Source organism: Excalfactoria chinensis, chromosome 4, assembly GCF_039878825.1.
Source record: "Excalfactoria chinensis isolate bCotChi1 chromosome 4, bCotChi1.hap2, whole genome shotgun sequence".
Taxonomy (NCBI): Eukaryota; Metazoa; Chordata; class Aves; order Galliformes; family Phasianidae; genus Excalfactoria; species Excalfactoria chinensis.
In genome coordinates, this window is record NC_092828.1 from 47,979,312 (window position 1) to 48,004,800 (window position 25,489).

The window sequence follows — 25,489 nt, forward strand, 5'->3', positions numbered from 1 at the left end:
CCCATAAATTGAGTTCCATGACGTACCTGTAATAAATGTAAAAGTACTTCAGTAATCATTCTATTTGGCTCAGGAGAGCTCTGCTTGCTGGTTAGCTCACTCCTGAATCTCTCTCATACTTCTGAGATTCTAAATTTCTTACTAGGCAAATAATATTCAGTTGTACAAAACAGAAACTAAGTAGGAGAATTATCTCAGTTTGAAATTTTTGTCACACATTTATTTTTACATATAGAGGTTGATGTCAAACCAAGAAATACTGATGGGTTTTTTGTTGTTGTTTTTTCCATTTTAAGTTACCATTAATGAAAAAAACTGTGAACGTTTTACATGTAATTATAACAATCAGAGTCATAAAATGATCTTTGAGCTATACAATGGTTATTTGGTAATTTATTTTCCTGAGCAAGCTTTTTTCTTTTATTATCATAGTGGCTACCTGGGAATACTATGCAGGAGAAAGTGTGGCATTGCAGTAAGACAAGTGCTTCAATTCCATGCATAAAACAGGAAACCATCCTACAGCAGCATGCAATGAACCACAAGGACTGTTGTATTTACCATAGTGTATACTATGCTATCTTAAATCACTCTTTTCAATTAGGGAACTTCTGTGTCATTGAATGTTGAATGAAATTTTATCAAAGCAATTATTCCAGCCTTCAAGTAAGGCCATTTTACCTGCCTTTTACTAACAAAACCCTCATCTTTTAATGTATGACTCCAAAATAAGAAGTCTTGTCAGTGTAGGAACTTCAGTTCTTATAGTTTATTTCTTCATTTCTGCTAGATATTTTTTCCATACTTTGTGCCCTGCTTTCCTCTTTCAACAGTCTGTTACAAATGCTTATTTTTAATTTAGGTTAGAATCATTCAGCTGCAGTAGTGAAGATTCAAGCTCAAGACTAAACATCAGGCCAACTTTACATCCATAGATCCAAAATATTTCTGTCATTCAGAAAGATACCAGGTCGCCATTATCTGCTGCCAAACACATGTAAATGTTACAGATTGCACATAAATTTCCTGAAAATGTATTTAGGGCAAATTAATTCTGCCATTTCACGTAACAACATTGTAGGCTGTGTGAACTTATAGACACTGTGATTTTCAATAATTAGTAAAAAGTGTAAAAAGTGAAGAAAATCACGTGGTTCTGCAATTATATACAAGTTTTGCTTATCTTGAATATGCACGTTGATCATCAGATTATACAATAAGGAAAGGAATGGGCTACAAAAATTGTGGAAAAAAACTGAGTATAGTTAAGGCATGTGCGTTTGTGTTGTTAGTTTGTTCTGCCACAAGTATAAAAAAATGTGTCTCGCTACATTCATACATCATCTCTTACCTCACTTCTTTCTCTGTACTCTTTGTAAATCTTATCATTTCTCTGTTTTTTGTGGCTCCGAATTCTCCATCCAGCAATACTCCAGCTACCTGGGAACCCAATGAAGCTGAGGAGCCACTCAGACAGACAATCCTTAGGGATCACGAGTGATGCTGTGGCTCTGCAGATAAATGCTTCTATGTTGTTCTTCTGCAGCCATCTGCACTAGGGCTGGAACAGAAGGAGCAATAATTCCAACAGTGGAGAGCAGCAGGAATCTCTACCCACTGGTCCCCACTCCAAAACTGAGATACATTTTGCACAGATTGTCTTTCAAAAGCTTTGCATTTGCGAGGGCTAGCTGCTAGATTTAAGCTTTGTGGAAAATACTCAGAGATAAATGCAAACTTCATTTTTCATACAGATAAGAAAAAATAGATCTTGTCAAGCCCATTCTTTCTGAATGTTCTTTATCAGTCACCAATTCAATTCAACCTGATCAGCACTATGAAAACATGTATCTGAATTTTCAGGAAACAAAGACTTTCATATGGTAGGAGCTGTAACACTGGATCGTCTGTGCAGTTTTAGACAGCCTCAGGTGCAATATTGCCAGTTCTTGGGTACTTTTTATGATATTTGAAGATACACAGAAAAAATTATGCTTAAGAATATCCATAGATATTTTCCCATGTAATTGCTTTTGGATAGTTTTCATCAGTTTCATGAGGTGATTTAAGACTTATGCATAGAGTTAACTGCACAGAATGCAAAATAGCAGTTTAATAATAATGAGATTATGAGAGCAAATGTTGTTTTTAGAGTAACAGACTGCCCTTACAATCAGTTATGAGTGAGATGTTCAGACCATCTACCTCCTAGACAAACCCTATGATTAGGAAGGTTATGTTAATGATTGTGGAAGGTGCAATATTCTTTCATGAATCTCTGGATGTGGAAGAGTGTTTGTAGCATTACAGTGGCAGCACAAGTCAATCATTTTGAAAGTACTATTTTAGAAGCACTCCAGACTTCCAAAACAACTGGGCTCTGAGCTTTTTTTGTTGATTCATTATTGTTGTTGAAAATATGTGTTAAATACTGGACTAATAAATGAGTACTTTAAGCTGAAAGAGTAAGCTATAGTGAAGGTGCTGACCCTGGCCTGCATCCAGATACTCACCAAATAATCATTTACCCCAGCAAGTGAGAGAAGAGACTTGGAAGGGTAAAACAGAAAAATCAATGGGCGAAGATTAAGACAACTTAATATGTAAAGGAAGAAGGGAAAGAAAAAAGCAATCCATAGGCAATTGCTTACCACTTCTAACTAGCAATCTGACGTCCAGTCTCCATAATGACTACCTTGGGAAAGAATGCCGCTACCCTTTTATGAGATAAACCTTTAACATTTGATTCCAAGTCCAGTGAACTGCAAGGTACACTTGATTATCTCATTATTTCTGGCTGAGGTACTCAGACCACTGACTTCTAATCATGTAGGTTGCTCCAAAAGTAATGCTTCCTATTTATTTCCTTGGAAACTACAGCACATACAAAGAGTGCAGTAACACCTTTTTTTTTTTTTTTTTTTTTTTTTTTTTTTTTTTTTTTTTTTTTTTTTTAAATAGAGCAAATTCTCAACTACAAAACAGTATTTTTCAACACAGTCACCACTGTTAGCTGTACATTTTTGTCAGCAGTGAACAAGTGTTTGCATGCTGTGCAAAGTAAAAATCTGCACCAGTGGAGGTGACCCATTATAACTGTCACCACTATTCAAACACATCACCCGCCATCTCACTGCACTCACATCCACTGTTTGTTCTCCATATTCAACAAGATTCAATGAATGCCAGTGGGTGCTATTTTTTCTGCATAAAGAAATTCAGTGACTCAGCTTTGCTTCATACACACTTGCGTGTCAGACCCCATTTTGTTAGGCCACCCCTCTACTGCCATCTGTTGGACAGCAACAAAAATTAACAAAATATTGGTGGGAAGGTTCAACCTCTGCTGCCACCCCTACATCCACCTCTTGATTTTGTGGGCCAACATCACAAAATAGGAAGCATTAGTTTTGGAGCAGTCCTCTTATACAGTCTATATATTTCCTATAGACTCCTGTGCTCCCTTTGTTCTCTCCCTTGAATATATTGCTGTTTATTTCTTTTAGCATATTAGATATTAGTAAATTTCCATCAATGTATCAGACCATTTATTCATTTCAGCTCAAGTGTAAGCTCAAAGCAAATAGCTGACAACATGGAAATCCTGTTTGCTAACTGAAAAACTTTAAGATTCTTTCCATTTTTAAAAAAGGTTATAACAGATGACTTCAGTACAATATTTTCACTTTTTTTTTTTTTTTTTTTTTTGACCCAAGAGATGATTGAATTTCTGCAGATTTATTTCTACATAATCATTTTTCCTTTTTTGTGAAGAGAGAAAATCTTGCAATTCAAACGAATTAATAGGTATAACATTTACTAAATTGTCTTTGCTGCTCTGGATGTTATCCTTTTATGTTAACATGCAGTGACTGTTGTGAAATAGAGGTTAGAGCATTTGGACTTAGTTTGCTTTGCCTTTTATAGCCATTCAAACAATGTCAGTGAACACTGTGAAGATTACATGGAGCTATAAGAATGAGTGTGAAATCAGATTTTGACTCAAATTAATCACAGTATTAATAGAGTGAGACTAATTACCTTTGTAACGTAGCTGTATTTCCAGAATCGTATTAAAATGGATTTACAGTACCAAACCACACCTTTCTGGAGAGGAATCGTGCTGGGCACAAAGAATTCTTGATAGAATAATACAGTGTGCTACCTCTTAAATCTCCTGAAACCAGGCATGTGAGCAAGAGTTTTAAATGAAGGATGCCAGATTGTCTACTTAGGTTTGAGGTTATTATAAAAGGTATTTCTAAAACTACTTTACGAACTCATTCAGACTTCTCTTGTATTTATTTGGAATCCTGCACAACAGTTTTGAGTGCATGGGTCTAATCAGATAGACCCATCCATTTCTTTATAACCCAGTAGACATAGAAGAGGTCATGCAGAGACATCCCAGCCATTGGAGAGACTCTGTCATTCTTATCTTGGCCCAAAATTCAGCTTAGGAGTCATTTTTTGACCATCATAAACTGATGAAAACAGTAATGTAAAAGGGTTTCCTTTTTTACTTTTGAGACTTCTAATCAAGAATAATAGTTAAATGAAAATATCATATGTGTTAAGATGCAGAATGTTTTTTTAGGCTGAACTAGTTAACAGTGATAGAATTCCTTTTGGCTGAATCATTTCAAATTTTATTGTAAGAAAGAAGATTCCATTGACAAATATTGTAAAACAGAAAAGCTTGACATTTAGTCTTGGTCAGGTTTTGTTTCTGGAAGATCAAGTTCATGCAGCAGGGTAAATAGTGAAAAGCTATAGACTGCTGTCATACAATTCATAGGGCAGCAGTAAGTGTGCAGTGAGATGTATATTATTCTGTACAGAAGTCCAATCACAGTTATTCTTGATATCTTGATACATAGTCAAGATGTCTGGAAATTTCCATCCTTAAAAACTTGCAGAAAATTTCTGTTCTTAGAAACCTGCAGAAAAAGGTAGCATCCTAATATTTGGCAAGCTAATTCTAGCCTAAAACATTTTTGATACTAATAAAGCTGATATATTCTACTCTGTGCTGAAATGTAATTGGAAAAAAGTGAGGTGATATCAAAGGCATGATTGTGAATAGATGTGCAAATATCCCAAGATTCCTCATAGCTTTTAAATCATGGTGACTTAGCTTTCTAAACTGTGTGAACCTCAGAATTTCTCCTTTTCCTGGGCACATTCTTATCCATAGTTCTTGGCTCAAGTGTCTTGTTTTCTAGAGGAAAGAAACTCACATATGATCTTTTGAAGGTCATGGTTAGGGGGTCCTTGGCTATAGGACACAGTTATTATTATTCAGCCATATCTAAAATTTCCAGGATGTGAAAAGTATATATTTCACTATTGTAATCACTTTTACGAATTTTCAGCATGGAACAATGTCAGAAGTTATTCTTGTTCCTTCTTCCTTTCAGTGTGAAGCACTGCATGTTAGAATTTAATCCTTATGAATTTTTTCACAAGTTTCCACTTGAAACAAGTATTTTATGCTCACTCATTTCATTTCTGACTTGCCTTGTTGATTGAAATCTGTAATTGTAATTCCTGAGCACAGGTATACGCATCAACTTTCAGAAGGCTCACTTTCTAATCAGGCAGATCATCTGCAGGCTGTTGACCTAGATGATCTTTGTGAGTTCCAATATGAGCAACATGGAATGAGTAATCATAATATATTTTAAGTGGAGCTTTTATTTATTTATTTATTTATTTCCAGATTTGTGCTATCAAAATCTCATTGCATTTTAGTCATACCCTTCCCTTGTCCTCTTCTGAAATGTAGGAGATGAGGCAGTCAACATATTCAGGAACAGAAGCAAAGGGATATTTATTCTTTCATTACTTGGCAGCTGTGTCTACATTGTCTGTAAGGATCCTTGGAAAAAAGTCTGAAGAAGTCTGATGTGCTCTCTGATCTGTGCCAATGTGTATATATTCCCAGTGAGAAAACATTCTTGTATTGGCTGACCTAACCTAGTGCTTGATCCTCTTAGAAAAGCACCCAGCTTGACCACCCCAAGTGTGTGATGCTGCATCATCTCTAGGCTCAGTGTGAGACTTAGCCAAAGGGTGAATTTCAGTCTAAGATGTTTGAGTATAAGCAGCTTAGTGCTTCAGCAGTGACTTGGGCTGCAATTAAAATTCCTTACATATCTATATAGAGGGCCCTTATGTCTACAAAAAAGTAGCAAAGAGCAGCCTTCCAAAACAAACAGAAGCTAATTCTTGGAACATTTAAAGGGAAGCATATTCATGTCTATTCAAAGCCTTGAAGGAAGCCCATTGTTGTTGTTTTGTTCTTTTTTGATGTTGTTGTTGTTATTGTGTTTTTTTTTCCCCTGGATTTTCCTGAATTTCTGAGAGTTTTGTATGTGTTTGAGTTCTACTGCAACTTATACTGTTAAAATCCAGTTACAAGACATGTGGAATTATCTTTAATACGGATATATCAGTCTGTATCTATCCGGTTGTGAATGGATTATCTTGAGATCTTTGCCCTGCCCATGCCTTTAACCTATGAGTTCAGCAGAATCTCTTAGTCTGGTGCTTCCAGGGTCACATTTGGCTCAGCCTCAGAAAAAAATTTGATCAATCAGCATTGCAACTCTTCCTCTAGCTTTACCATGATCCACATCGTATTTTCTTTCACACTGCTGAAACTATAGTTTAGTAGTCAGGTTTGGGAATGTATAGATCTGAATTTTATCATATCCTTAATGTACTATCAGATCACAGGATTAATGATTAGAAACTACCACCAGCTTGTGACGGTGAAGCTTAACTGAAGGCAAGATGCCTCTGCTGAGAGGCCCTTAATGGTTCTTGCTTAAGATTGGCTTTGATGTTAGCTTTTGACAAAGGTTAAGCAGCTCCCAGCTAAGAGTATTCGCTGTTACATTCCACACTGTTAGGAGTTTTTTTCTTTCCTTGCTAGTGCAACTGCAGAGGAGAACACAGCTCTCTGACTTGAACATAAGCACCTTGCTGGAGTAAGAGAGAACACAGCAGACAGTAGACTGATCATCTACTAGTCAACCTGTGAGCAGACGTGGGAGTCAAAGATTGAAAATTTTGGTCAGCAGAGATTTTTCAGTACTCTTAAAAAGCTGCAGAGAACTTTCTAGTAATTCATGTGACTGATATTTTAATTAACTTTATGGATAACTCTATTTTTAAATACATCCAATGATGTTTTAACTACACAATTAGCAAAAAGAATGCTGCTCACTTTGTGAAGCACCATAGTGGAAGAAAAACATTAAAAACAGCTATCTATAACAACAAATTTAGATGCATCCCTAATGAGTTCAAGTGACAGTAAAGTTTAAATTTTAGTAATAATTCTACTGCTGTCAATAAGATGAAAACATTTGGGTAGATTTTTAGCATCCTACCTAGGTCTCCAGTGGACACAGCAGCAGAAATTAAGCCTAAGTAATTAATACTAACAGAAAAAAAAAATAATTGTTAAAAGCAATAATTGCCATCTGTTCTTGTCAGTATTATTAATGTGCATAGGATGGCCTTTATTACAAAATAGCTTACAACTGTAGCATTAACAAAATTTGTTTATTTCAAAGTAGCTGGACTTGCATTAAAGAAGTGAAAGTGGGCAAACACATTCAAAATGTTAACACAGCCTAATCGGGTTGGTGTATCAGCCAATTTATAATTAGTTTGCAGATTGCAAGGGATGCAGATCTCCCAGGATTCAAAATAAAATATCTAATACTTATGGATAGCATTATGAACCATTCTGCATCATAGCTTGATGTCCTTTAACCGGTATACTTGGGCTGGCAATGTAAATTTCAATTCCTACCTTTTGAGGAAAAATTATATCTCGTTTCAGTTTCCATAGTTACTGGCCTTCAGTTAATTTATTTGCTATGCCAAATTAAGTCTTTTATCAGTTTTGTAAATTTAGTGCTCTCTTTATTGCAAGATTTTTGTCTCATTTTTCTAGATTTTTTAGATTGTCTCATTTTTTCTACATTTTTCTTAATGCTGGTTGACAAAAAGATGCTTATTTTCAGTTTCTTTTCTTTTTTAATGTACTTTTCTCATCTGTGTTCTCAAGTTGTCATTAGATCCCTACATTGTCCTCAGTCACTTACAAATGTAGTAGCTACTTGGTGCACCTGAGAGGTGAGCAGCATTAAGAAAAAACAGTAGGTTTTCACAAGGTTAATGACAAATATTGCTTAGGTTAAAAAAATAAAAATAAAAATAAAAAAAATAGGTATTGTATTCAGTATTCCCTATAAGACCAAGAGAATGTGTTCTGTGATCTGATGGTGTGCTTATCATGTTTGACAGTAGAGAGACAGCCAGGGGGCTGATGGCCAACACTTGTATCTCACCGAATATCTATCACCTGTATAGCCACAGAAAAATGAGCATTTGTAGTTCTGTGGATAGTATGTTCTGGAACATTTTTATTGGCATAAGATTTAAAATAAAATTCCTCCTAGTTTGTGGAGAAATTAAATATACATGACGATTCAGGGTAGTATTTAAGCAAATGTATAGCTTTAGGCAAATATGTACACTGAGATTTGCTGGAAAATGATTGAAAACTTTCTGAACTGGGGCAATAGAAATTTATATCTTGAGGCATTTTTATCAAATTCAGATGGAAGTTCGGGAACCTGTTTATTTTAATGCCAATAGCTCAAAAGAAATGTTTTTAAACAGCTGGATCCGTCACAGACTGCCAAGTGCATCTTGAAAGAAACAGTGCTTAAACTCTCTTATGTGCTTTCCTATTTAAAATGTTTGGTATTCTCCTAGTACACTGGAGCCTTAATCTTTCAAATTGTTTGGCATAGGGAGATTACTTCCTGTTTCAATATATGTATACCAGGTTATGTATGTTTTTCTTTTTTATGATGATTCTCATAGGGCTATTCAATTGTGATTCATAAGGAGTAGTTTGATGAAGACTAAGTTGAAGTATGGGGTCTTATTAGGTTTAAAGCATCTGAAAGTAGCTTCAGATTTTAAAATGTACAGTTCAATATACAGAGAGGCCTATGAGCACAGATGCTCAATGCTTCTATAAATGCTTTCTATTTATGCATTAATTTCAGCCAAACATAGAAGGGCAAAGAGAAGTAGTGAAATTCCTCAGCTCAGTTATCAGAATCAGTGGATGTAAATGTTTTCCTAATGATGGCAAGGAATTAATATATTCCTCTTATATTTGTCAGCTTGAAAAACAGCAGTAATCACTGACAGCAGAGTTCATTATTCTTCAAGCTCTAACGTTAAAGCTGTAGCCAAGATCATTTCTGTGAAGAAAAACATGTGAAAGTAACTTCATTCTTTGATTCTAACTTCATCTTATTAAATTGTTCTGCACTCTGGATATCTTCTTACACCTGAATAAGAGGCTTTTCTTTTTTTCCAGTGCTGAAATAGCAACTAAAGTGGTTTGGTGTGGCTCTGATGTGATTCCCATCTGACACAGTGCTGTGAAAACAAAGCAGGTGCTTCTTGGTCCAATCTGTGATCTCTTAGGTTTTGTTTCTTACCCACTGTGTTTGTATCCCATTGCTAGGCATGAGATTTCATGGGTTTTGTTTGACAGTATTGGCCTCCAGAAGGATTCCAAGTCTTCATGTTTCTTTCGCTGAGCCCCTTGAAGATTATTGGATTTTGGCATAGATAAATTCACAGTAGAGTTTACCTTCAGTGCAATGTTAATGATGTCCTTATTGCCATCCTTCATATACAAAGTGTGCATAGGTGTCAGGAAACAGCCACTAGCAATGATGCTTCCAGCACTCTCATATTTGGATAGGAATATTCCAGCACTCTCATATTTTGATAGGAATATTCAGTTACATATCAAGTTTTAAACAAATTAATTTCTGGGATACCTAGAACAAAAACACAAATTTATAATGCTGCTGTGCGCCTCAATGTCTCATTTGTCACAAGAAAATGGTTTTAAATTATTTTAAAATATTTGTGAAGAATGCTTTATGTCAACTATAAACAACTTCTCTAGGCCACATTTCTGTAAGTATGTTTTCTCAGATGAACTCCTAGTTATTACACTGATAAAATTGATAGGAACCTGGAAGAACACAGTTGTGTTTTAAGTTAGTAATTGTAAGATCATAATAATTATAACATAGATGCATTGTAAGAAGAGCATAATCCTTTCAGGGTTTATTAATATCAGATATCAAGGGATGAAACAAGTTATTATATTTTACTTTTACTGAGGGTGTTCCATGACTATAAAATATTAAAGCCCAGAAGAAGTATTAGTAGTAGTTCTTGCCTATAAAAGCTGGCCAAGTAGTCTTCGTTATCACTTACGATCACAATCATGTTCACTTACATAAATCAACAAGATAAAAAAAAAAAAAAAAAAAAAAAAAAGTGCAAGGAAGGTTGAAAAAGTACAAATACATCGTTTCCATCACTAAAGAGTTGCTGATGAATTACTTTTTGCAGTGCAGATGTCAGTCTAGACTGATGGTTTAATTGATGCTAATTATAATGTTATTCATACAGGCTTTCCCCTTTAACATAGGATAATGAATACCTCCATGAATACCTGCAATAATTCTGTAATATGATGCTACATTATTTTCAAAGAAAAAAAAAAAAACAACAAACAAACAAACCCAAAAAAGCCCCAAACCATCGATGGCACTTCTAAGTGTCTGTACTTCATGATTTCATAAATCCATGTATTGAAAGACAGCATGACCAAAAAGTCCTTTCAGTGCTCTATCTAGGGTCTATTTAGCTGTATGTAAATGGAAACACCTAAGCTTGCTACTTGGGATTCTGTTATGAAGTTATTTCCCTAAAATCTCTGTTAACATATACAGTGCATCTGACATAAAGCTGTGGCATTTTTAGATTATCTGGTTCTGTTTGGAAGACCAGAAATATCATGAAATTGTCTTATGAGATTATCTATGTTTTTCTGAAATGAGGTATGTCTGAAACTGAAGCTTTTGTCACTTGGCTGAACTCAAAAACAGGAGACAGTTCTTGAATATTTTACCTTCTTAAATGAATGCTAATCCTGAATTGCACTAGATTAACAAAATATACTACGCCATTAATTATCAAACTGTTTCTTGTACTTAAGTATGCAAAGGCTAAAAAGACTTGCTTTTGTTATTTAGGCAATCTCTGGGAAGCTGCATAGTTGTTGGATGTCACTAACAAAAGTGAAAGAAAAGGATCTTTTTTTTTTTTTTTCTATTTACTAGAGCATGAAAATCTAATTGAAAGTTTCTATTTGGACTCTTTTGCTCCTGCTGTTCTGAACTGTCAATGGGGAAAATCCCCAAGAGGAGTCATCTCTGAAGACCACAGCAATTTTGTGTGTTGTCAGCTCATGCAGCTGTTCATTTTACATTAATTTTCTCTGTTATTCAAGAAGCTTTCAAATTAATGTAATCAATAACATTAATGACCTTTAAAAACAATGCAAGTACTAACAATGGAATTTTAAATATAGCAACCATCTGTATTAGATATTTAGCTGCTTATCAAACTAAAAGTATTTCCAAAAGTGTGGGCTGTAAGAGAGATATATTAAATTAATTATCTAAATAGTGAAAAACCAGGTGAATGGCAATAAAATAGTATGGCTGGTAATTTCTGTATTTCTTTCTCTTTACTTCTCCTTATACATAAATATATCCCCCTTATTATCAGCTTTATACTCTGGTACAAACATCCCCTGATGTTGATTTTGTATGTGTTATATATGAAAATATTTTGCAAGAGCTGAACTTAAAATTATCACTTCAGCTGCCATTCAAACAGACACAGAAATGCAATTTTATCTACACTGTGGACCCTCATGCTTCTGTTTCAGTTGTCTTTATGCAGCTGTCTTGATGACCACATGTACATGTAATTATAAATCTGCATTACACATAAGAAATAAAGCTTAGAGCAATTCTTCTTCCTGATTTCTTTCTTTTCTTCTTTTGAGTGTTGCCATTTCTGTCTCAGTCACTACTCTATACAAAGTACTATCAAATAATACAACTTCTCGAGGGAAACCTGGATGGGGGCAAAATAGGATATCAAATCCAAGAAATATCAGTTAGAGAAAGAATAAAGTAAAATGAATTATGTGTATATTTAGATTTTTCAAATTGACATATTCTTCACTGTCTTTTATTTCCATTATATACTCATACATATTACATTATATATTGAACATAATAACATCCAAAAGGGTAATTTCTCGCTCTGTGGAGTAGTGTGTGCTTTTTTCTTTTTTTTTTCTTTCTTTTTTCTCTCCTTTTTTCCATCGGAGCAAAATGATTTTTACATTTTATTTGACATGCAAACTTAGGAGATAGGAAAAACACCAAAAAAACCCATACCCTTCAATGGAAATTTGTTAGTTTTCTGTTATGCTTTTGGTAGTGTCAGTGTAAGAAAGTCTTGCTTTGTTGTGTTTTCTCCATTTTGAAACTCCTACAGGGAAAGGTCCTCACTATTAGTTACTATTGTACAACAGTGAAGTGACTGCTAGTGGTATGATCATAAGGTTTTTATGGATTGCAATTTTTTTTCTGCTGTTGGAGCACAATACACAGAAAATGCCTCCCATTCTCTCAGTTTTTTCAGTAAGGTGGACTGGTTTGGATAGTTTTCCTAAGTGTGTATGATAGTATTCACAAGCAGGTTTCTTGTACTTCTGTATTGAAAACTACGGAATGTTTCATATGTTGTATTTTTGTTTTCCATTTCATATGTAAAGCATTATCCAGGGGGAATTATCATTTAATTCTTCTGCTTTCCAGTTCCTACTTCATTTGAGTTGTAAGTCATCAGTGCACTTGGCAATTCTACAGCTAGTTTCTCAATCTTGGTAATTTATGTAGATTAGAAGCAATAAAGATCTGAGAACTGACTCCCCTGTGACCCTTTTCAACACTTTACTTTCTAATCACTTTACTTTAATCAGTTCTTTATCTGTTCCCATGTTTAACCTGAATCTTTCTTGCTTTCTGTTTAAGATGAAGACCATCATTTGAGACATTATCAAAGGCCTTATGGAAATCCAAATTACAGTGTTTGTACTATTATTATCAATTTTATTTCTAATCTTCTCAAAAATACAGAGTGGTTGGTTGTCAAGATCATAGTTTGAACATCTTACAGTGGTAAATGATATTTGCTTGAAAGTTTTGACAGTTGTTTCAGGTTTGTCAGCTTTAAATGTGTTGTATGCTATGCTGTAAGGCAAAGAAGTCCAACTTTTTGGCTTGCCTGGGCTGCACTGAGTGAAAAGGAATTGTCCTGAGCTGCATATGAAATATATAATACAGCTAATGCATATAAGTAGCAAAACTTAACTTCTTACCTTACACTTTTTATTTATTTATTTATTTTTAATTAAAACACATAAGAAGACAGCAACGGAAACTTAATTGGCCTGGGTTTTGTGAAAGTAGTGTATCAGTCTGGTTTGATGGAAACCTGGCTCGTTCTTAGTAAGTTTTCAAGGTGTCTGTCAGAGATTTTTGATAAAATTTTACTCTTCCTGTGCTTCATCCTTGACAGTAACTCTTCACAAATGTACATACTACCAAAAAGTGATGACATGAATAAGACGTGACTGTGAAGGGAGGGATATTTTTCTTTGGTATTGCAGTTTAACCCAGCAGGTGGCTCAGCATCACAGAATTGTTTGCTCACTCCCCAACTTCCCAGTGGGATGAAGGAGAGAATAAATAATAAAAAAAATTGATTATGCTGAGAGAAAACTTATTACTAAGAAAGAGAAAAGGATAATAAAATATAAATATATATATGTGTGTGTATGTATATAACAAGTGATGCATAGTCACTCATGACCTGCCAACTGATGCCCAGTTAGCCACTGAGTAACAGAAATGGAGCATGATGAACTCCAACTGCTTTCAAAACTTTCCGTATGCACAATGTCATATGCTTTGGGATATCTTTTTGTCCAGTTTAAGCCAATTGTCCTTACTGTGTAACCTCCCAGCTCCCTGGGCACCCTTCCTTTGTAGGGCAGTAGGAGAAACTGAGAAGACTAAAGTGTCCTTGGCTCTATACAGCATTGCTTAGCAACAACTGAAAACGTACATACGTGTATTAGCAACATTGTTTTTTTCTTCTACAACAAAAACATAGCATTATTCCAGACACTATGTAGAAAAACAACTCCAGCCCAGTTGAAACTGAGCTATCTGGTAACCTAGGTGTTATACAAGACTAGTAAAGAGGCATGAACAAATTTTTGAGTTGAATATCCAACAGCAACTCTGTCCATTCCATTTGAAAATTCACAGGTAATATATTTATGTCAACTGAAAATGGAATTGCAAATACACCAATAAAATGATGTGGGTTTTTTTTTGTTTTTTTTTTTTGTTTTTTTTTTTTTTTGGTTTTTTTGGTTTTTTTGTTTTTTTGTTTTTTTGTTTTTTTTTTTTTTTTTTGCTATCTTGTAACTAATTCTCAAATTCTAGTATAAGAATGGAAAACACGACTGCATATTTTTCTCTGTTCACAGAACTGCATTCAACCAATGCATCAAAATGTGTGAAGTTTTTTGCCATAACTGGATTTGGCACTGCATTGTACCCTCCCCATGTCTTGGCCTCAGCTCTGACAGTGCCAGTCACACACCAGTGTTTGCTTATTTCTGAGCACTGAGTGCATGTTTCCGAGTCACGGCAACAAGTGCATGACTGGGGAAAGGCCAAGCTTCTCAGCAAGTCAGAGCTACTGCCATGATGGTGCAGGGCAGGAGGGACCTCATACCAGGCTGGGCCAGGCCACATGTGGCATGCAGGACATGAGTTGGACATGGTGACATAAACTGTGAAATTCTAAGGCCAGTTCTCTCCACTTGTTTTGTTGTTAATCCACACTGTGTCACTCAGTGTGTGAGTGTACTTTCATATCTGTAAGGTGGCTGTGGTGGGGCAGGCAAAGCAGTTAGTAGTGATTGCTTTGCAATTTCAGCATGTACAATGCCAATTACTACCTTGTTGAAGGTTGCAAGAGAGCTGTGTGCCTTTGGTCCTAACAGGTCTGATGAGATTGATTATTGAGAGTTCAAGAAAAGAGCTACAAAGCTTTATTTCTTGTGCTCACTGCATTTGAGCAAATGCAGTAAGAAAGAAAAATGTTAGGCTTTATAGAAAACTTATCTACAGGAACTGAAGTAGACAAAGAGTAAAAAATATAATTGGAGTAGATTATCTGCTCTAATAAATATCTGTAAGAATAACAGTTTCCTTTTCCTTCCCTTCTCTCCCCTTTTCTTTTGCTTCCCTTTTCCATTTTCATTCCTTTTCCTCTCTTTTTTCTCTCCCTCCCTCCTCCTCACCACCCTCCCCTCTCATTCTCTGTAGGAAGGAGATAGATAGATCTGTTATTTAGTTTTACAGGTATTATTTTCTGATTTTAAAATTCTTTTGGCAGCTACCTTTATATTTTTTGTCACTTTTCATTATAGAGAAAATAAAGTCATTCCAGACGTTCAATGTTTGGATATATATATATATATATATATATATATATATAAAATCAGTATCTCACTGAACATTGAATGTTTGTTACCTTCTGTTTAGTCTAAATCTTGCCCAAAGACATTATCAAAATAAAATGAACTACCACTATTTATGTTGTTTTTCATTTCCAAGACTTTCGAAACGTAATCATATTTAGAATCATGTCTGATAGAATATGTGTCAGTTTTCATTTTTTACTGAGAAATGTTGGACAAAAATTAAGAAAGCTTATTAAAAAAAAAAAAAAAAAAAGGCTTAAAGTGAAAGGTAAAATTAAAAATATGTTCAGGCTTTTCAGTCTAGTGGTTAGTATCTGATCTCTCACAAAATGATCCTTCCGTTGGCAGCTGCAAAAACAGGTTTACTCTCATTAGTTCTGATTGAGTTGCTCAGACATGTTTGCCTATTAATCTCACCACAAATGTAACAGAACTAAATTGGCACTAATAAAAAAAATATATATATATTTTTTTCTGAAAAGATAAGTATAAATTTGAAGACAATGGTTATGTTTTTCCTTATTCTGGTTACAAATGAAAACTATTAGAAGAACAAATGTGCTAGGATTGCAAGATAGGTGTGGAAATCTGGATTTGGTGCCAGTTGCTGAAATGTTTTTGATAATTCTAAGTAAAAATAACTTTAAAATGGAAATGAATGCAGGATTCTAGATAGAATCTCTAGGTATCACTGGGGAAGTGTTAGAATGCAGTATATACAATTAACAGGTCCATACAATTTAATAAACGCTAAATTAAGAACACTGCCAGCATTCCCTTTCTTGTGTCCCACATCACATACCTAGAGCTTTCTGTTTCTCAGTTCTCTTTTTTAATGGATAAAAGTCAGACCCTATGATGCACTGGAAAGACTAATGATACACTGTAAATTTCAAGAAGCTGTGGTTCAGAAGCTTCTACTGAACAAATCTTTCACCTGCAGATACTTAAGTTCCTGGTTATCTATTGGGAACTGTCAGAAAATATCTTCTGAACTCAGCTGGTAGACATTGCGTATTACTGTACATACAATGAATGCAGTTAGGAAAAGTAATACAGAATGTTTTAACAGATTCTGAAATAATGCTTAAAAACTAGTAAAACAGAGGGATTCAGTAATGTTTCGGAAATATTTGCTCTGATACAGTTTGCAGTGAACGGCTACCATGGTAACATATTCAGAAGCCTTCAGATCTACAGTGGCCCTCAATTCTATGAACATCTATTTCAGTAGAGCAATGCTGGAATAGGATGTTTGCTACCCATAATTATAGCTATTAATCACTTTAGATAATACAAGGATGTGTCAAGTAACTCTCCATTTACCTATCAGCACATTCTTGTGTAATACATATACTGGTTTGGAACAGTTGTGTTTCTTTACAGTGAGAAAGGTAAAAGATTAGCCAATATTTACAATAAAAATATCCTTTCAGTTTACTATAAAAATAAACTCAGGGAACTCCAGAATGGAAGAACATCAATGACAATACAAAATAGTAAAAGACACAGCAGGCAGAAAGTCAAAAAGAGAAATTGAATTTACAGTGGTTTCAGTACAGTACTGACATGAATGACCAGTAGCCCTGTGAGATAATTGGCCATTTATTTTTTTGTTTAGTAAAAGGAAACTTCTATACTGAACAAGAAGTGCTAGAATGTGTGAAAACAAGGATGAAACAAGGTGTTTCAGAGTTTTTCCTTCAAATGCTTCTTCTCTTTTGAGCTGGTCATTTTGGGAAAGACTAAAGCTATTATCACAGGAGGGATTTATGGGAAAGGCTTGGGAATTTGTCTGATTAAGAAGGTGGCCAAAAAGAGAGGATAGATTTTTTTATTAAAAAGATCTTATTCCTATCGAATAGGAAAATGGACAAAAAGGGTTAATTTCTGGGGCTGTTTTCTAGCATATGTTTACATTCTATTTATTACTCTTCAGATTAACATACTTTGTTTTATCCCACACTCTTTCAAAAGACTGTCTTTGTTTACAGCTGAGCTACCTATTCTGCACTCCAGTTATTTGCTACTCAGAAGCCACTGCAGATGATCATTGCTTACATAAGATGAATTTGTAAGGCTGACTGATTTTAGTCAGTATACAAGTGAATAGTATTTTAAATACTAAATGTTGAAACTTTATGAAATATGCATGATCTGTAGATTTCTACATTTATGTTTATGCAGTCATTTACATTTCAGGGCTTGTAGGCAAAAGAAGAACCCCATATATGCTTTAGTTGTTGTTTTAAAATTACTTGCGTCGTTGGATCTTGGTTACTTAGTCAGCTTGGGGTAAATATGAAAACTTCCTTGATGCAATTTGCCTACACGGAACAAATGCTAACATTCATTCTGCTCTGGTGTTTGTACGTGTTCGAGGAGTCATCTGAGTATTTTCTTGTTATTCTGGAGGATTCAGTAACTGTGAACTATGTTATTAAATTGACAAAATGTAGAAATTCTTTGTATCGGGAATACTTGAAAAATAAGGCAGAAAAGTTATTTTGAGGGATAAACAGCTTGTAATACTGAATGTCTTGGTGGAAGGTGACTTCTTGAGCTTTCTGAACAGGGGCGGGGATCTGGAACATCTCTTCCCATGACTTCTCAATCAGTGAAAATTAAAATATTTCATATTTTTCTTATATTTCTTTGTATTTCACATCAAGGCTGACAGAGCGACACAGAGCAGTTTTGTAGATCTACTCTGTTTGTACTGCAACCTAATGCCTTTATTAGAAAGTTATTTTTCTTTTTCATGATTTTTTGTTAACTTATTTTCTAAAGAAGTTTTTAAATTAAAATCTATTGAACTGAAATATCATTTGTTTTATAGCGAGGCATCAAAGCTTTTACAAACCAGATCATTTTAAATAGCATGGGAAAGAGTGAAAAACTTCTGCCCTTCCCTGTCTTTATAAATATGACACTTGTATTTTCTTTCTCATCTACTTCATTTTTTTCTGCAGTGAAACTCTGGGAGCACTGTCAGTAAAACTTCTTTAGTAGCAGCAATAAAAGCATCTACTTTTTGCCAACAGACTCTTTGTTGAAAATTATGTTTCAAGGACAGAGTGAAACATTGTTTTTATACGCATTTGCGATCTTGGGGGTACTATTTCATGTTTTCCCATCAAAGACAAAAGGAAAGTTTCAGTTATCATTCCTGTAGTTTTGCAGTGATGAAAATAAATGGGAAACAATGGAAGCAGTGACGTGAGACAGTAAACTCAATGTGCTCTTCTCAAAAAGCTGCATTTATGGGACTTCCTCTCTATCAGAATATACTGCCAGAAGCTAAAAATTAACTGGAAACAAGGAGAGATTTCTAAGAAATATGTATTGAGTGATTATTATAGTCAAGAAAAGAATGAAAAATTAGTTCTCATGATCTCATCTGGAAATGAATGGAAATCTTCACCGTATGTCACTCCTATTCACTGCAAAACTAAATGGCAAACATGAATGATTAGTACAAGTCATTAACTGTTTCCTTGTAAGCACGATGGCATACTGTTATATGGATACTCAAATGTAGCATTTTTATGTATGTATTGTGATGAAGCCACTGAGTTTGTTGTGTAAGACATTGTTAAGTCAGAAAAGAAGTGTCCCCTGCTGGTGAGAACTTAAAATATAAGCACTTAACAATAGTGGATGAATAGAAAAGAACTAAAATACAGGAAAATGCTGGACAATGAAAATCTCTGTAGATGTAGTCACTAAGATTCCAGATACTGCAGAAAATTTTGTAGGTACCTCATAAAACAAGTACTGGTATATGCTTAGACTGCTAAAGGTGTTTTGCCCATGAATGTAAAAACAAGTGGGAGGCCAGCAGATAGGATCTATCTGAATCACACTGAGCATAATTTCTTGTATTCTTCTTTTGCAGAGCATACTGCGTTTCCCAAACCTTACAATTTCCTTGATGCAAATCATTGAAATATGCTGAGGGGAATGTAATTAACATTTATATATATATGTACATTTAACTAAGTAATGAAGGTGATTTACCCTGGCTGTCCATTCTGAGATATTGCTAATAATATTTTATCTTCTTTGTCACAGGTAAATATTCCATTTTAATATATTGCCAGAAAGAGCTGCAGAGCATTTCCAAGGTAAGGTCCTTAAAAATAAGGCTTCAAATGATCATTCCTTCTTGTTCCCAAGTTGGAAAAGAAAATGGGGAACATTAATTCTTTCTGACTACCTGGTTGATATCACTGGAGACTGTATGCTTTGTAGTCAAATAAAGTATCAATTACATTAATCAACATAGAGCTAGACTACTTGTTTGGGAAGCTGTGTTTACATTTAGAAGGAAAATGTTCACTTTTGTCTTCTTAGGATAAATAGGATTAATCTGATAGCTGCAGAAAAAACATCTTCAAGTATGAAAGTAAAATATTAAAAGCTTGTTATGTTTTGATCATGGTTCTTCCTCCTTCTGCAAGATTAGAAGGATACAGTTAAACTACTAGAAAATTTCAAATGCTTAGCAAAGGGTAAATTTTTCTTTAGAATGTGACAACTTATTATTCTTTCTTATGGATACAGCCTTAATTCTAGGAAATGTAATTTTGATTTCATTTTGAAGCACTTAATTAATTTTGCAAAACAATTTTTTAATTGAATCGTGCAGCATAACTCAATGCATATTGTTTTCTGTGGTTCTTCACTGTTCTGTAAGTACCTCTCCTGTAGCATGAATAACTGTTAATATGTGCCGTAATATCCTCCCTAAAGAGAATATTGCTGTGTTAGCAAATGGGATTCAAGGATATACTGAAATTGTTATTATTTGTAAGCCATCAAGTTAGAGTGGATATTATAGACATTGTGATCTAGGTTTGGGATTACTATCAAGAAAGACAGCAAAAACAATCATTTTATTGCTCCACTGGAAACTTTAGGAGCCTACTGTGTTTTCATGCGTGTGCTGATGGGGATAGGAGATCCTCTGTTAACTAACTGTTTGCCATAGTGTTCAATGTTGCTGTTTCATTTTCCAAAAACAACAAAAAGAAGTTTTCATAATTACGTCAACCTCCTAATTACAGACACTGATGGGGATAGGATTTTTTTTTTTTTCTGTATCTTCATGCAGGAGAAGTTCTGGGGATTCTGCCAAATGTGATCTGAGTACAGGGTTCTTTATAGAATAAAACTGGGTGGGTGGGATTTCCCTTGAGAGAAAATCCTAAGTAAGAAAATCAGTATGGATTACCTGTTCTGAGTGAGAAAGTCAGATATTCAACTTAGAAGACAGTGAGACCCAGAATGGGATGAGGACTTCAATTCTGGTACAGTGTCCCAGAAGAATGCCTGTAATGTTCAGTCTTTTGCTATTCTGGCTCCAGTGAGATTATCAATTTTTTATATTTTTAAGACTTTCATTTCAAAAACTCTTTTAGAAATCTCTATTTTCTTCTCAATTGAAATCCCAGAAACTGTCAGTGTGCTTCCTAACTTCCTATTTTTTTCACCTGTGATGCTTAGATTCTACAGAAAACTCCAGATATTCAGTAACCTACTGCACTTCATAAATCATGATGTAAATCGTAATGCTACAAAAAGGCTGCTTGTGAGTGTTTGTGTGTTTATAAGTATGGCAGACTTGTGTACCAAGTTTGGTCCTTTCTTCACTTTTTCTTTTCAGGCCTTGTATATACAGAAATATAATTGAATGAGGTAATTTGTTACTTTCCCAGGTACCTCTGATAGACTTTGGTCTTGTCAGTGTTCACTGATGGAAAATCTTTCAGTGAAAGTTCAAAAAAGAATGTTAAAAGTAAAAATATGAGATAATATTTCGAAACAAAAACAAAACAATCAAAACAAAAACAAAACAAACAAAAACAATAAAAAAAGAAAAAAGGAAAGGAGGAAGGAGAAAGAGGGGTAAGTGAGAGTGACATACTCCAAGGTCCTATTTGAATGCTACTGAGGATGGCCAGGAAAAACATCTCTGAAGGACATAAAGTATCAGAAGGAGAAAATACATGCCACATTTCTGACAGGTCCAGCTAACTATAGAAAAAAGCCCTATTCAGCAAAGAAGGTGAAGGGAAGAATAAAAATAATGACATTACAATCCTCCTGAGAGGTCTTGTTTTGTTTATTAAATAAGCTACTCTAGTAAGATAAGTAATAAGAACTGCTTAGTCTGGCAGTGTTAATTGATGCTGTCCTGGGAGTTTATTGTTATGTATTAGTCTTTTTGTCCTTTCATGTAAAGATGTCAGCACATCGTACCTGACAGGATGTGTTATATATTATAAATTATTCTAATTGGGATACAAAATTGCTATCAGTTCTTGCTACAGCATATATCTCAAGCTTGACTGTAATTTATACATGATATTAATTCTCAAGTATCAGGTTTGCCTTAGGGTGTATTTTTTAAATTAATATTATTTCTGTGAAGTAGACGAATGAAAAAGAACTGACATAAGGTATATTTATTCTTTTAAGTTATGTTTTGGTAATATGGATATATTTCCCCACACAAATACTAAAGAATACATGTACACGATATTTAAGTGACAGGAAGCAAGGACAAGAGGCAAGAGGAATAGAACCTTTCAAGCCTGTCATACGAGGTGCTTAAAACAGAGTTAAGCACAGTCTTGCGCTCTTCCTTGAACAAGGCTAGTATTGACAGCAGTGCTATAAAGCAAAGACAGGGACAGGAAAGGGCAAGTGTCACTCTATCTTTCATTTTATCAAGTGAGTACATAAAATAGAAGGATGGGCATATCTAGTAAAAGCAGTTATGTCAACCTGTATTTTCCTCTTCTGCAGTTCTGGGGAATACAAAGTCTCGTAGAAAATGTAAGGCAAAAGGAACAAATTTCAATGCAGTGAGTTATTTCACTGATGCTATTTTAATCCTGAGAACAATTATTTTGAAAGAAGATAGCTGACTATCCATCTGAATTCCATTAGCATAGTGAGGAAGTCTGTAGCCACTTCAATGTATAAAACAATTTGAGAAATATTTTTATTTTACATCTTCAAGTTATACTAGTGGATTTTTCTTCTGAAGTTCAGTAAAAAATTGTAAAATAAAAATAAATACTTGTATTAATCTTTTTTGTAGCCCAATTGAATAATCAAATGTGTTCTGTTCAGGGCCAAACTTTCTACATGGAACACTTCAAATATTGTTTTTACTGGCAAAATGGGATGGAAGTTTCTTGAGGATATATATGTGCTAAATACTTAATTATGACACAGCTTATTGCCTAAGTTTTTTTCTCCATAGAGACTCATCTATTAACTATTAGAACATTTAATTTATTGGCCAATTACTATCTGTGCATTAGACAGAATTAGGAATTCATGTATGTACCATACATTTTATTTAAAGCTTTATTTGCCAAGCAGAGTTGATTGCCATAGGGGAAAAAAAAATACTGTAAATTACTGTCCCACCACTGCCATTTTCAGTTATGTGACTAATTCTGTCTCTTTCCTTAAGACAGAAATAGCTGTTGTGATGGAGAAAAGATAAAGGATCTGTGGTTGAGCAAATTAGAATCTCTTGACAGAGTTATGTAGTGGGTTTCAAAGGACCAAACTGAGTTGGGAGCCCAGTTTCAGAAAAATCAATGTGACTTAGGAGATGATGTCATTTAGTAGACAAAAAGACTTGGGCAAGATCCATAAATGCACTTAGGCTTTACAATACCTAATATTCAGAGCATGCTGTAAGCACCTACGTTCTTCATATAGTGCACGAAAAGAGTTAAGCTCTTGAGAATGTGATACACAGTCAAAAACATATGGAGCAGAGAGTTACATATAGTTAGTCTTTAGGAAATCCTAGAGTATAGAGAAAATGAGTCAAATGACATGATTTATAATCCTCTCAGGGCTTAAACATAATGCTACCAAGTGACTCAGGGTGACCAAACCTCCTTCTTCTGTAGGAAATAGAACCGTGGTTACCTATTTTAAAAATTTAATAGGTGATTTTGCACTGGAGGGCACAATTAATATGCATTCTGTCCACTATACACAACAATCCTGTAACTGACTGTGTTAGAACCACTGCAGGTTGTATTAGTACCTTCTCACATGTTCTAGGAATATTACAAGATGCCATTTAAGATATTGTTTCATGAGCAGAATGATATATATATAATGAAGGACGTTGGAGCATTCAAGCTTTATTCCCTTTCTATGCCTAAGAAAACTGACATTGTCGCCTTCCATTGGGTGAAGACCATAATTATTACCAATGAATTAATTGAACAACAGAACTTCCCTCCATGCTGCTGAGTCTGACTCAGAGAGACAAAAGATAATTAGTTCTGGTTCTGTGGTTCAACATGGAAAATAGAGTATGGATCAGCTGTTATGTGTTTAACATATCATATATGTTAAGATTTGTTTTACATTAAATGGCACTTAATTCACTGATTAGGAGAGTGATATGGGACTTCCTCTGGTCTATCTTTGGACACTCAATTCTATTTAAATAGCCTAGATTTTCAAAGAATTCATTATTTTCTTTTCTTGTCATACATAGATGAAGACTGTAGATTCAGCATCATAACTCCAAAACATTTAAAATTGAATTGTTTATTGATTCACCCAGAGAGCAGAAATATTCAGTCTTTGGTCGCTCCTGTCTTCTGAACTGTACATGGTCTAGCTTTTAGGACTGTATAAAATTTTAAAAAATGCTATCTCATTCCTTGTCCTTGGAATGAGGGCATTTAGGATGAAAGTGACTTATTTATTTAATGCTTTTCAAAAATGGGAACAAATCCTGAATCAACTGCTCATTTTTCTTTTGAGGTCTTTGGGTTGGTTTTCATTGTTGTTTGTTTGTTTGATTGTTTATACTAGCAGCTGGATTTACATGAAGCCTCCACTGAGAAGCAGTGCTTAGCCATAGAAAGTATCTTGCCGACCTCACTTGCCCAACAGCAAGAAAAGACAGGAATCGTCTTTTTCCTTTTCATGTCAGCATTTGCCATGATAACTCAGAGATCAAAATTTAAATTCCTACAGTGCATCCATGGGAAACATGTAGCAGTCTCTGTCAGAAAGCGTAGTATTGTGCCTTCTGTTCTTGGAGTTTTGCTTATTTTGTCTCTCTGTCTCTGAATATTTATTTCACAGTTTAACCTTCTGGTTACGCAATTTTAAGATGCCGTATAATAGTTGCTAGCACAAAAGGCTTGAGAAAATGCCTGTCATATTATTGTTACACAATTTGTGAACTGTAGCTGTCGGTAATCCCAGAACACATTCAACACTGTATCAGGAATAAATGACAAGTAATTTTTATGAATGACAAGTATTCTTAATGGGAGATAATTTAACAATTTAAGTATGAACTCATTTAAAGGTATTGCATCCTACTCTAAATAAAACAAACAAAAACAGTCAAACAAGCAAATATTTGTATTATTCGTACCAAATACTGTAATACGCTCAAAGTTATTTATGTAGACATAATAGTACACTGAAGTGATGATGTTTACTTCTGCCACTCTCAAAATGGAGTTCAGAATTCTACTGCCAAAGCAGCACTATACATACATACATAATGCTTATCAATAGAGGTAATGAGGCATCTGAAATATGCGTAGCTGCATTTCAAAACCTCTACATTTTCCAGTTTATTTCTTCAACTTCTTTTTACAGAACAGAATTCTTCCTTGCAGCCCCAGTTTTGAGTGGATAAAAACAGCTAAGGGAGGGTTAATATGCATGGCTGCACATTTTTGTTATTGACATTTCATTCTTGTGATATCTTTCCTTATTTATTCTATCATGCACTTCAATTCAACAAAACAAATTAAACCTGAAAACATGTTTGTTCTTCTCTCTCCTTTTATTAGTACCTGAGGTCTTATTTTCAGAGCTGTGCATGGAAGTTTCAGAAACTGTATGACTAGATCACTGATG

General features: G+C 34.6%; 1 long non-coding RNA gene across 1 annotated transcript in view; it reads left to right on the top strand.

Annotated features, from left to right (window-relative positions):
- Nucleotides 1-25,489, top strand: part of LOC140252048 (uncharacterized) — a 488,632-nt gene that overhangs the window by 174,603 nt on the left and 288,540 nt on the right. Inside the window, exon 3 of the long non-coding RNA XR_011903520.1 lies at nt 19,628-19,680. This is a non-coding gene — a long non-coding RNA (uncharacterized lncRNA). The remainder of the gene's footprint in view (nt 1-19,627; nt 19,681-25,489) is intronic.